The 12,774-nt window shown below is 34.9% G+C and overlaps 2 long non-coding RNA genes across 3 annotated transcripts; both read left to right on the plus strand.

Annotated features, from left to right (window-relative positions):
- The first annotated feature begins 2,477 nt into the window (after window positions 1-2,477).
- Window positions 2,478-4,186, plus strand: LOC147503578 (uncharacterized). Its single transcript, XR_015192762.1, has 2 exons — window positions 2,478-3,689; window positions 3,771-4,186. It is a non-coding gene; the product is annotated as an uncharacterized LOC147503578 (long non-coding RNA).
- A 3,660-nt stretch (window positions 4,187-7,846) lies between these two features.
- LOC147503579 (uncharacterized) lies at window positions 7,847-11,083 on the plus strand. 2 transcript variants are annotated; one of them, XR_015192763.1, is made up of 4 exons: window positions 7,847-8,226; window positions 8,546-8,662; window positions 9,516-9,740; window positions 10,753-11,083. It is a non-coding gene; the product is annotated as an uncharacterized LOC147503579 (long non-coding RNA). The 2 variants fall into 2 exon arrangements; XR_015192764.1 differs by lacking the exon at window positions 8,546-8,662 and having other exon boundaries at window positions 8,011-8,226.
- Window positions 11,084-12,774: the final 1,691 nt, after the last annotated feature.

Here is a 12,774-nt window from a genome sequence, read left to right on the forward strand (position 1 = left end):
AAAATAATGAAAATGGAAGAAGAGAGAAATGAAACTAGGGGTATATGGACGGAGGTGTTTGAGTTATTTTTCAAATTATAAGACTTATAGAGTTGAAGTAGATCCAATTTTAGTACTTATAGAATTGAAGCCTCTTATAAGACATTTATAGTAGAATGCTTCTTATAAGAGCAAAAAAACAAACAAAAAAAAATGTCCAAAATCATTGGGCCACATCTTATAAGAGTTATAAGACCTTCCTCAAGGTCTTATAATAGGCAAAAACAAATGGTTCCCAAGTAAAGAAAATAAAAACAACAAAACAACAGTCAAGATCATTACTACTGCAAATGGGCCCCATATAGTCAGAATGGGCCTAAACCCTTAAAGCCCACAAGCAACCCAAAAACGTCCAACCGAAAAAATCCGTCCAGATACATTGACGTAAAAAAGTAGAAGAGTAGCAGTAGTGCCAGCAAGCAAGAAAGCGATGGGGACGGCTGAGCGCGTCAATCCAATCAGTACAACTAAAAAATAAAAAATATATATAACCCACCTTTTTCTTTTTTTCTTTCTCTCTCTCTTCGCATTCACAGGCTCGATCCAATCGGTCTGTCGACATGAACCCAGTTTCTATATCTATATAAATATATAAATAAATAACGTTTCCTTCCCTGTTAGGTTTTTTTTTTTTTTTTTTTTTTTTTTTAATATAATTGTATTTGTAATTAGCTCGGGAGGATGTCGACACCTGCAAGAAAGAGGCTGATGAGGGATTTCAAGAGACTGCAGCAAGATCCACCTGCAGGTATTAGTGGTGCTCCTCAAGACAACAACATTATGCTTTGAAATGATTCGGGTGAGATGAGGTTGTGTATTTTTTTTTAATATATTTGTAAATTTGATTCTGTATTGCTGATATGTTTTCCCTACTCCAATTGCAGGCCTAGGGATGGATGACAACTTAGTGTGGGATGGAAAGGGAAATAAAATGGGATTGGAAAATGGAATGGAATGGAAAGAAATAATTTTAAATGGTTGTGTTTGGTAGGGAAAGGAATAATCATGTTTGTTTCATGAATAATTGTATTGTTGAGTGGAGTGTATTAGTAGTAAGCTATTTATCTATTTCCTTTCCTTTCCTTTCCACAAAAATTTCAGGGGTTTACTTTAAAGACACAAAACCGTTTTCCATTTGTTTCCATATGGAAAAGCCCTTCAGTTTTCATGGGTAACTATCTTTAAAAATATGGAAAAGTGGACAACTTGTGCGGTTTGTTTTCGGATGTTCCATCCAAATAACAAAGTAAGTATATGGATTATCATGAGTTTCTATGCTTAATACTATCATTTACTTTTATCGTCTAAGGTTATCCAAATATATCCAAAGTCGGTTTGTTTCCGGATGTTCCATCCAAATTGAAAAACAAGTGCTTGTACTATCATGTTTGTAACATATATCCAAATGGTCGTGTTTTTTTTGTGCCCGAGAATGATGGTGAACGACATTGAGCTTATTTGCAAAAGTTGTTTAGTGTTAAAGCACTTAGAGCATTTCTAGGTGGTGGTAGCATACTCTTCAAATTTGAAGAATGCGACCACAGAATCTGGTAGTAAATTTCGACCAACTCTAGGTGGTCGCAAATTTTTTATCGCAAAATTCATTGTAGACCCACTCTGCGCGACATTAGTAGTGGCGCGCGCCAATACTAATGTCGTGCTATGTTTTATATAATGTCGCGCGATAGTCGGACTTTTGTCATTTTACAAATTTTTTTTCAACTTAGTCGCTCTAGTTAATAGGAAAAAAATGAGTTCCGACGACGAATCCGTCTATAATAACCAAACACGATGGAGTGGTGGTGGTGAGGAAGAAGAAAATAGTGCATACGTTTGGGATAATTCCAGTGGTGATTTAGATGATGAACTAACCACTTCCGGAGCTGGAAATCAAGGAGCTGAGGCTGACGATCTATTGCTGCTTCAATATCAGCAAGTCGATTTTGAATTTCCTACGGTGGCTATTGATTTCAGCCATCTTAGGTCGGTGTCTAAGAGGTTTCATAATAGGCATGTCTTAAGAGTTGTTCTTGAACAACAGGTATGTATTTTAATTTCATAAATTAGTAGTAGTAGTAGTTAATTTTAGTAGTTCAATACGTATATTTTTATTTTTATTTTTTTAATTTTAGTTTCATTTTGCGTACATTAGAGATGTGTTATGTATCGGGTTCGGTGCATTCCACGTACGCTTAAGACGTGGTGGGATGATATTAGGAAAGTCCGTGCACTTGACCATGTTAGAGATGTAATTTTAGCGACTCTTTTTGTTCATCTAGTTGACATTCTTTACAATAAGACTGACATTCAGGGAGTTATTAATAGTTTAGTTGAGAGATGGTGGGATAGTACACATACTTTTCACTTCCTTTAGGGAGAGTTGGGCTTCACTCCATTAGATTTTTGCATGATATCTGGTTTGAGTATAGGATTAGGTAATCCGTTGAGATGTAGCATTGAATTTCAGAGTTGTGCCCAAATGATGACTTTCTTCCCTTGTCTGACCGAGGAGTCATATGACAGTGCTGGTGTTAAGATTTATGGTATCAAGGCTGCATACATTACACTGTTGACTACTGATTCAGGATTGCAGTTTTTGATAGATTATTTGTCACTTGATTTCGATGATGGTCAAGCACATGTTGATGAGTATGTAAGAGTTTTCTGTATGTATTTGATGGGTTTTTTTTTTTTTTTTTTTTCCTTCTGGCCATTCCACGATTAACTTGGGATATCTAGCTAACTTTGAACACTTGTATGAGTTGGGCGGTACTGATTTTGGTGGAGCCATATACTGTCATTTGTTGTGTTGTTTAGATAAGGTTTTTCGACAGACTGGTGTTGTTAGTAGTCTCCAGATTGGAGGGTTTGTCATTCTCTTAGAGGTATGGTTTTATGAGTATTTTCGTGCTGCAAATTCTATCCTCACAGAGTATACCGATGAGAGGCCTAGGCTCAGGGCTTGGCACGGACCTTGTCGAGCTCGTCTGACCAGTGAGATCAGTCATAACATAACTTCTGTCCGAACCCAGATCGAGCTTAGCACACATGTTTCTATTGTTTGGAGGCCTTGGAGGACATCTGTGCACATCGGCGCGAATGACTGTAGATATGCATTGTTCATTTCTCATAGGAGGATGGTATTCACTTGTGGGAGTGATATGGAGTGGTATTTAGGGGATAGATGTTACAGACAGTTCACACCATGTTTTGGTATCCCTCCTGATCCGCCTACCCATGTATCAGAGGCTAAGGACATGACCTTAGAGCAAGTCATCGAGAGTAACATGCATTGGACTTGGCTACAGGCTTCTGACCTAGTTACATTGTAGACTTATGAGCAGTACTACTGTTACTGGTTTAGTGTGTCTATTGGTCATTTGCTCCCAGCTGTAGGTCGTACAGGCAACATTCATACGGTTAACAATTTGGGTGTCAGACGTGAATTTCAGATTGGCTAGCCGTCACAACCGACGTTTCAGGCTGGACCTGTGCACACATTTGTTCCAGTGCCAAATCCCCCTCAGTCAGAGTGGCCTTGGGTTTTCAGTTTGAGCGATCCGAGTGGCCAGACGATTTACCAGCCTATTTCTTCTATTGATGCCACTCGCGTCGTACAGTTAGAGTCTGACCATGGACATCTATCTCTGGTAATTATTTTTATTGGTTTTGTTTTATTATTTTGGTTTATTATGAAAATGTCATAAATTATTAATGAATAATTATTTCAGGATGACCTACGCATGAGATATGAGACAGGCATTCGTGTAAATGATGGCTTGCGCTCCTCGGTATTCACCTACAGTGTTGAGAGAGAGAGACTTCTTTTCCAGGCTCATGTGGATTATTACGATTTGCAACGCCGGATTGATGAGTTACAGGCTCAGATTGATCGCACAAGGGTGAGTTCATCACAGCATGGACAGACGGAGAGTTCAGCACAAGGACAGTCGAGGAGGAGTTCACGGCAGAGAAGGCGTATGTAGGATAGTCTAGGAGGTTGTTGTATGACGATTATTATTATGTTGTGTGATTTAGAATTGTTCATTTGATCATTTTGATATGTTGTGAAATTATTATTATGTTGTGTAATTTAGAATTTACTTCTTTTGATTTAGTAAATGAATTACAATTTTTATTAATAGAACGACAACTAATACATGATTGCAAAAACATATTATAAAAATAAATAAATAAAATATAATTATTACATATCACCTTTATTACATACTACTAGAGTTATTCTAATTATCAAGCCAGTCATCATTTTCTTCATCATTGGCTTCTTCGTTGTTGGAAGCTTTATTTGTACTACTTGCTCTAGCATTTTTTTTCATATTTAGTTTCAATTGCATCTTGTTTTAGCTCTAAAATCCTTTGCAAACGAGGATTGACATTGTCGAGTGACATTACCAACAACCTAATCTCATTTTTCTCTTCTCTAACACTGAGTTTTTCTTGCTTCAAAAATAATTTTTTTTGTGTCTTCTCTTGCTTTAATTTCATCATACTTTGAAATTGCTCATTTTGAATCTCTTCTTTATTTCTTCGACTTTCTTTAAAAGCTTCAAGAAAATCATCCATATTTTTAGCAGTGGATGCAACATTACTCTCAACAGTAGAAACAACTTTCTTGTTCTTCTCAATTTCTTTGCTCTGCTTTCTACCGACTGACCTCTCCAAAAACCTTCGATGATCGCTAGGATCGTACTCGAAAGTACTGATGAAGGTGAAGGGTAGAAGTAAAGGCGTTGAAGGGTTGGGGTTGAGGGTGAAGAATCGAAACCTTCAACATCTCCGGATCTTGCTTTTTTCTTTGGTCTTGGAGCAAGCGTTTCGTTGTGTAACTGAGTTCTTTGCCACTTTGGCGTATTTTTTATTAGATTATAACAATCTTGCCATATCCATGGTTTTTTAGTAGTAGCCGCATAAGTTGTTGCTGCGTCTGAAAGCTACGTTTATTAAAAAAAAAAAAAAAATCAATATCAAGTAGTATATAAAACGAAGTATAAACGAATCTTACAATGTCTTCACGTCCCCACCTGCTTGGAGGTTGTTCTTCAAGCTTTCTTAGTATAACATAATGTTTGTTGAAGAACGGTAAAATAATCGACCAACGTTGTGAGACTCCCTTCCACTTACGGTTGCGGTCAAAACCTTGAATTTGATTCATTCTAGCCATAATTCGTTCCCAATAAACTTGACCCGATTGATCATTCCCTACTATAGGATCTTCTCCAATCTCAATCCACGCTCTAGTAAGAACAATATTTTCTTCATTTGTCCAACTTGGACCCCTTCCTTGTTTTGGTTGTGACATTGAGAGTGTTATGTGTGAAATGGTTGAGAGTGTTGTGTGTGAAATGGTTGAGAGTGTTGTGTGTGAAAATGAAGAAAAAGATGAGTGTAGATATAAGAGGTAGAAATCCGGCCGTTTTTTGCCCGTTGGAGCACGCGACAGTAGGAGTGGCGCGCGACAGTGGTAATGGCGCGGCTTTGTTGTGGTCAAAGTCAAAAAGTGGCGCGATATTAGTACTGGCGCGCGACATTACTATTGTCGCTCTGCATCCGCATCCGCATCCAAATTGCCAAATTTGCGAACAAGAATGCGAACAAGCAGGTGATGCGACCACGAATGCGACCACCTAGAGTTGAAATTCTGGAAAATTCCGACGCATTTCTTCAAATTTGAAGAATGCGACCACGAATGCGTCCACCTAGAGATGCTCTTATGAACTAGAGCATTGTTCTAAAAGAAAGCACTATGCAGTAGTTGGGCGGTGGGACCGCCTAGACGCACTAGTGGTAAGCGATTTTTTTTTTCTTATATATATATATATATATATATATAACAATTTTTGACGAGGTTGTACACCTTCAGATGAACTTATTTTTTGTGAGGATGATCTCTATTGTGGGGAGAACATCTCCACCGAAAATCAGCTTCTAATTAATCGTATTTAGTGGTGGTGTAATTTTGGAGTCACTTTAAATGGAGTTCATATAACCATCCCCTACTTATCAAACTTTACATTACAGTGATTCAAATTTTATAAAAAAAAATACAATAATTCAAATATTAAAATGCAACCAAAGTACTTAAAGAAAAGGTATAAGAGTTCAAGAAGATGGCAAGTGAACTGTTTGAGTTGAATAGAGAGATAGGACTGAAGAATATGATCTCTTTTGATCCTTTAACTCCCTTGTAGTGGACTTTTTTGCTTTTAAATTTCATTGAGCTATGGTCTTTTAAAACCATTTTAAAATCTTAATGTGCTAAAAAAAAAAAGCTAACTAAACTGCCTAGAGGCCGATTAGTCCTCCTGGCTCAACTAGATTGTTATTCTGTTCGCAACTAAATTTAACCACTTTCCAGATTCCACTATTTTGCTTTGTCACCCTCATTAAAGCAAGGCACCCACATTTAACTGTATTTGTGTTTCTTTTTCTCACTTCTTTCTCAGTTCCATCCACATTCTTATTTTTGCCTCCTCGATCTCTATAAATCCCAAATCGCTCGCAAGTCATTTGACAACTACTAACTTCATCCGAACGAGAAAATGATTTTTCATAGCTTTGAATTACGGGACTAAATCCAAACGATTTTCCGTAATCTATATAGAATTGTTTTGCAGCCTCAAGAGTTTCAAAACACATTCCCAAACATGGTGGCTTAACAATTTCTACTTCCACTTCAAACTCTGGAGGTTGAACAGAAGAAGAAAATATTGCAGAAGGTGCCGCAGAAGGCTCGGGTACTGCAAATAAATGTGTCCACGTCAAAAAAAAAAAAAAAAAAAACTAACACGATACAATAATACAGTATTGAATTCGTTGGTAGAAATCAAAAATAAAATTGAAACATTAGCTCACCTGAACCATATTGTTCCTGCTCTCCAACTTCATCAACCAATATGGAGTCATCCATTCCTGCAAATAACTCATGTAGAATGTTCTATTAGCTAACCACAATCAATAAAATTACCCAATTAAAAACTCCATAACATTCAGTTCCTCAAAATTCAAAATTAACACCAAATTCCCATATCATATAAAAGCCCAATTAAAAAAAAACAATGCTATAAAATTCATATATTTCAATTAAATTTCTTAACAAAAAATCCTTAGATATATATAGACTAAGGAAGCTTGCTGCGTTATCAGATGATAGTATATTAACACCAAATTCCCATATCATATAAAAGCCCAATTAAAAAAAACAAAATTAAATTTAAAAAAACTTGACAACAAACAATCGAGATGATACTACCAAAAGTGGCGTTGATCATGCAAAAGAAATTGAGTCAAAGATCGAGAAATAAAGAAGAGAAATTAAGAGAGTGAACTATTAGCTTGAAATTTACCTCGAAAGAAGCACATGAACCGAAGGTGGCCTAATTTTGGAGTGGTGGAGAGAGAAGTGGTGGAGCCAACTGATTTTCAGAGAGAAGAGATAGTGGAGAAGGAAGAGTTTGAGAGAGAAAAGTTTGAGAGGAGTTCTTGATCTAATTTTGGAGATTTTTCATTTTTTTTTTTGAAATTTCATTTATTTCGTATTTGGCTAATTGAGATAACCCCATATCTGTAGGATAGAAAAAATACATTGGACACTGTTATATAGATCTATTAAGTCGGAAATAATATGTGGAGTGAATTGAATGTGTAAATAAAAGCTTTCCGGAAGATGACTATGTGGCAAAATTACCATTTAAAAGCTTTCAATATAATGTGGATCTTATTTCATGTGTATGGAGATTGAATGATTCAAATGATGGAGTGATTATTTTTTCAAATTTTTTGTATGGAGGCGACAAAAGGAAGAAATTATGGATGCTAGTCACGTCGTTGAAATGTAGTGCTGCGTGCGCTGATTCACTACACCAAATTGGCAATTTAACGACATCTGCCTCTGGGGAAAAACGACGGTTAATGACCCTTGTTCTATCACGAGTGTTGATGGCCATAATTTATGGACTCATAGGCCGTTGTTTTGTGTTTATTGTGAATGGCGTTTCTTTGGGCCCATATATTCTCACCTTCATACCGCCCGACGAAAAAATATATCAAAAAAGAAAATTTTGGTTCTTAACGCGGCCGCTGTCTCTCTCCACCTCAAAGGTCACCACCATCTCTCTCCACACCAAAGGCTAGATTTATAACCTTGCTTGGGTTCTCAGCTTTTCTCAGGTACTCCCTCTATTTCTTCACCTCAATTTATTTATCTATTCATAGAGTTCTAGGGTATTGATCAATTTCGGTGGTTGTGTTAAGTTGATTGTTTGTGTTGTTGTGTAAATTCTTCCTTTTGTTTTATTTATTAATTCACTTGGAGTTTACAAAATTCAAATAATTTGTTGAATTTTTTGTTAAATTCAATTTCACATTTTTTTTTTTTTTTTTTTTTTTTTTTTTTTTTTTTTTGGTCAATTAATAGAGATATGATATGACAAATTCGTAAACAAATAGAGATTTTCATTAGACAATCTCGTTTCTTCTTCCGTTTTAGGATTGAAGCTGAGGATTCAAAGGCCGAATTCAATGTTTGTACTGTTTTGTTACTTTGAATTTTGGTTCACGATGTGGATTTAGGAGACAAATTCGAATATCCCCCTTCTTCTTCGAGGTTTGATTTTTCTAAATTTTCTCTAGTAAATTTAGCTTCAAAAATCTAGTTTTGATATTTCAAGTTGCTTATTTGGTTAATTTATGAAAAAATCACAACCTTTTGTATTCTCTCAACAGTAATCAAGATTTCGTTTATCAGGTATTGCGAATTTAATCTCAAAGTTAGATAGTTTAAATATGAAAGTTTTGCTTGTTGTTCGTAAGTATGTAATATATAGAAGGCATTCAATGTTTTGCTTCCTCGTAATTGTGCATGTTTGTTGTGTGAATATACCAATTTCCAATTTAAACTATTAGCTAGCTTTTCTTTTTTCTAATTTTGGTTTAAATTTGATAGTTTGAATCATTATGTGATTGCAGTTATTGTTTTGTTTATAGTTGATTAGCAGTTAGAGAATAACTTCTTTCATTTTTACTTTAAGGCTAGTAGCTTGTATCCCTATAGTTTTTTGAAAAATTACTTGGAACTTGAGTTTTTCATGAAGGTTATGTGTATTGAGTTGCATAAGTATTAGTGCTATTTCTCATAATAACTATATATTTATTTGAACATAATCTGATAAATGGAGGTGATGAGGACTTGGTAAGTTTGCTTTGAAGAAAAGGGTAGTTTGAGTGCACAACTTGTTGCTGAAACAATCAACAAGTGAGCTGCTGGTTGATTATTTATGCTTGCAGAAAATAGTACGTGCTTATATCTGTATGAATGTCAGCTAACCTGGAATATTGATATGAATTTGTGCTCTAAATTTTTATAGGGTTGTTAAGACCTTGTTATTCTCCCTTTCCTGATAGACTAGGAAGAATGGATCGTAGCTTTTATATATTCATTTTTTTTTTTTTTTTGAAAGGCAAGTAGCGTAGTGGTGTCTCCAAGGCCACTCTTATGGCCGCTACAACTCCTTATAAGACAAAAGCCGGAGAAGAGCATAAGTCAAGAATAGAACTTCAAAGACAAATGGCTTATTTGAAACATGTGGTGATTGAAGAGAAGAAGGCACAAATGGAGATGCTGACAAGTACATGCATTGATCACTATACAAACATGAATCTCTATGAACTTTACATCTGATCAGGTACGCATAAAGATTTAAGTTCTTATGGTCGTTTAATGCTTAATGGATATTGTATAGGGAAAGGACTGCAGTATGCATGTTAATAGGTTAGTAAAACTATGGAAATTCATTGCATATTTGATTAGATTACTCGTTTAGTTTACATGACTTGTTAGTGTAGTTTTCTCTATCTCTACTTTGTTTTACAAGAATTGCTAGTTTAGTACTTTAGTCTTCTCTTTCCTCTAATTTTGTAACTGAATCATTGGTTTGGAAAGTTGATTCTTACCACTGTTTTGTGAGCTCCCAAGCTTTTACAGAATTGGGTTTTCTTTACTTGAGTGTTCGTACTTTTGTGGGTTATTTCATTGTTCATAAATGAGGATCCAACCAATTATTGATTCCTATAATAAATGGATTTTCAAAGTTGTTCATAATAAGATACTGAGAATGGTTGGTTATTACTTTGTACTGTTTCTTTAAGGGTCTATAAGAAAATGATGTTGATGGTTTTACTTTATATTGACTTCTCTATTTGATCTATCTTCACCTATAACTTTACATGGAAACATTACATGGAATAAGTTTCATTAATGTCAATTGGTACAAACCCACCTTGTTCTGCCCTTAATCATGGGTGTTTGTTCCTTGTGTTTCATATTATATTCCACAATAAACCATATTTTTTTTGTTCTTTCTGATGAGTTAAAGCATCACATGTAGTCACATTATGACCTTAGGCTACTTCTGACAGTACATTTTTGGACCCTAAATATCTTGTTTCTTGAATGTGATAGTAATGGGGTTACAACCTTTTATATTCTTAGCATATGGAAGTATTCTTTTATTACTTAGTTAAATATAATTCTATCCCTAGCAATTCTAGCTTTGCTTTTAGTTTAGTCTTCACTCTGTTTAGCTTTGTTTTAGCATGGTGTTTCTAAGTGGTTATTTTGATTGACATTTTTTAGTAAGGCTATAGTATTCGGGAAATGGCAATGTGTTACATTTATTATATTTTTGTTTGTTGCAGGCAATTGCGCATTCGTTGTCTTGATGACTAGTGGTTCCCTTGTGTCCATCTTGGTAACATGTGAGTTGCAAAGAATTGGCCGTAGAGTTCTTGCATTTTGGAAGATTTGGCGATCGTGAAGAGTACTGGGAAATGCATACGTGGTGGACAAAATCCAAGACTTTGGTGACAATGAAGTGGGTGGTCTTGTTTGATGGCTAAACGTTTTTAATGACGTAGTTGGAATTTATTTTTCTGTTCTAGAAACGACTTGTTTGCACATAATTCTTATTTGTGATTTAGTTTGGTTGAAGTTTAAGTATGATAAATGAAATTTTTTGGCTTTTATTTAGTACATGTGTTCCATTTAATTTTTAGAGTTACAATGCACAATTTATATTAGTGCTAGTGAAATGACAATTAGGTGCTACAATGAGCAACCAGAAATCTGCAAATATATTATGTTGTACATTGTAATGTATAAACAACGGCCATAGGATGTCATTAATGTATTTTAGAAGGTGGGACAAAATTGCAAGAAACAAGTGTTAATGACCGTTGTTAAAAAAAAACAAGTGTTAAAAGCCGTCGTTGTTTTATTAAACAAACAAGTGTCCCGGGCCGTCATTTTTCGAAAACCACAGCCTTTTTTGTTACGGTCCTAACAACGGATTAAAGCACACGTTTTCTTCCTAAAACGACAGATAATGGCTGTCGTTTATTGACTATTTTTTTGTAGTGATTTCTGCTTCCAGGAAAACAGTTTCTTACACCTTGATTATTATTTCTTGTAGTTACTGAATCCATACAGACAATATGGCAGCCAATATCCACAAAGCAACAGCTAGATTGGTTGTACATAGAATTACTTTTTCCAATGTCAGACCATTTCAAATATGGCATGCACACTCCTGCGAAGAAACAGATAGATACGTTCTCCAAGCAAAAGTCTAAGCAAGGTGAAAACCTTTCTAAAAAAGTAAGAGTAAAACTGAAAGAACTATCCATGTCTTTGTTTTTTGTTTTAGCTATTAGTCGTGTGATTCCGCCTTTGTACAACTAAGAACATAGAAAATCATAGTAAAATTGTTTCTCCTCCTCCTTTATCTGGGCTTGGGACCAGCAATGCAAGAACGGATTTTGCATTGGCAGAGTTAATTTTTTTTTTATATTAATGGCAATAGTCATGGGTTAAATGTTTTAAAAATGAGACGTATAGGAATAAATGCATACAATCTGCCATTGAATGAACTACGTGAAGAGAGCACATTATATTTTATATATTAAAATCTAAAAATAAATGTAGAAAAATAAATAATAAAACAGGGAAAAAATAATAACGATACAAACTATCAGAGGAACTGCGAAGAAGTTTAATATTAAGCATTCCTAGTGTCATTATTTGAACATTACATCATGTAAAAAAAAATATTATGTAGTCATGGGTTAAATCTAAACATTAAGAAGACATAGGAATAATTGCATACAATCAAATATTGAAGGTAGCAGAGGAATAAACCATATTTTCTTGCAATATTAATCACTTATATCATCATATTCTGAAAGCAACACGTCACGATACACTATATTTCTGGTATAAGTTCCACCACGTCTATTTAAGGAACCATTTTTGACCAAAATCTTGTTGTTATTCCGCGAAACACACCTTGACAACACAAGATATAGTTGCCCATGGGAGAAAACATGATCAAGAAGATATATACCTACATTTCGAATCCCATTTTGAACAAAACTATTATATTGTAATTTAGCAGTCCTTCTAAGTTCTAACAACGACCTGTGTTTGACAAAAATAAGAAAGCCTCAAACCAATTTTGAGAAGCGCTAATTGATTGATATTAAACAATCCAATAGTAGCAAAATTCAAGTGTAACTAAACATAAAAGTTATTCAGGTATTTCTTCAAACAATTAAAAGTTATGTGGAAGAAAAATGAGGAAGAAGAATAAGAGAATGAGGCGGGAATATTGCCATGGAACATTGTATGTATCATTTTTCCTCTTTTTTGCCAAATCTGGAAAC

This window comes from Coptis chinensis, chromosome 4 (genome assembly GCF_015680905.1).
Source record: "Coptis chinensis isolate HL-2020 chromosome 4, ASM1568090v1, whole genome shotgun sequence".
NCBI classification, from domain to species: domain Eukaryota; kingdom Viridiplantae; phylum Streptophyta; class Magnoliopsida; order Ranunculales; family Ranunculaceae; genus Coptis; species Coptis chinensis.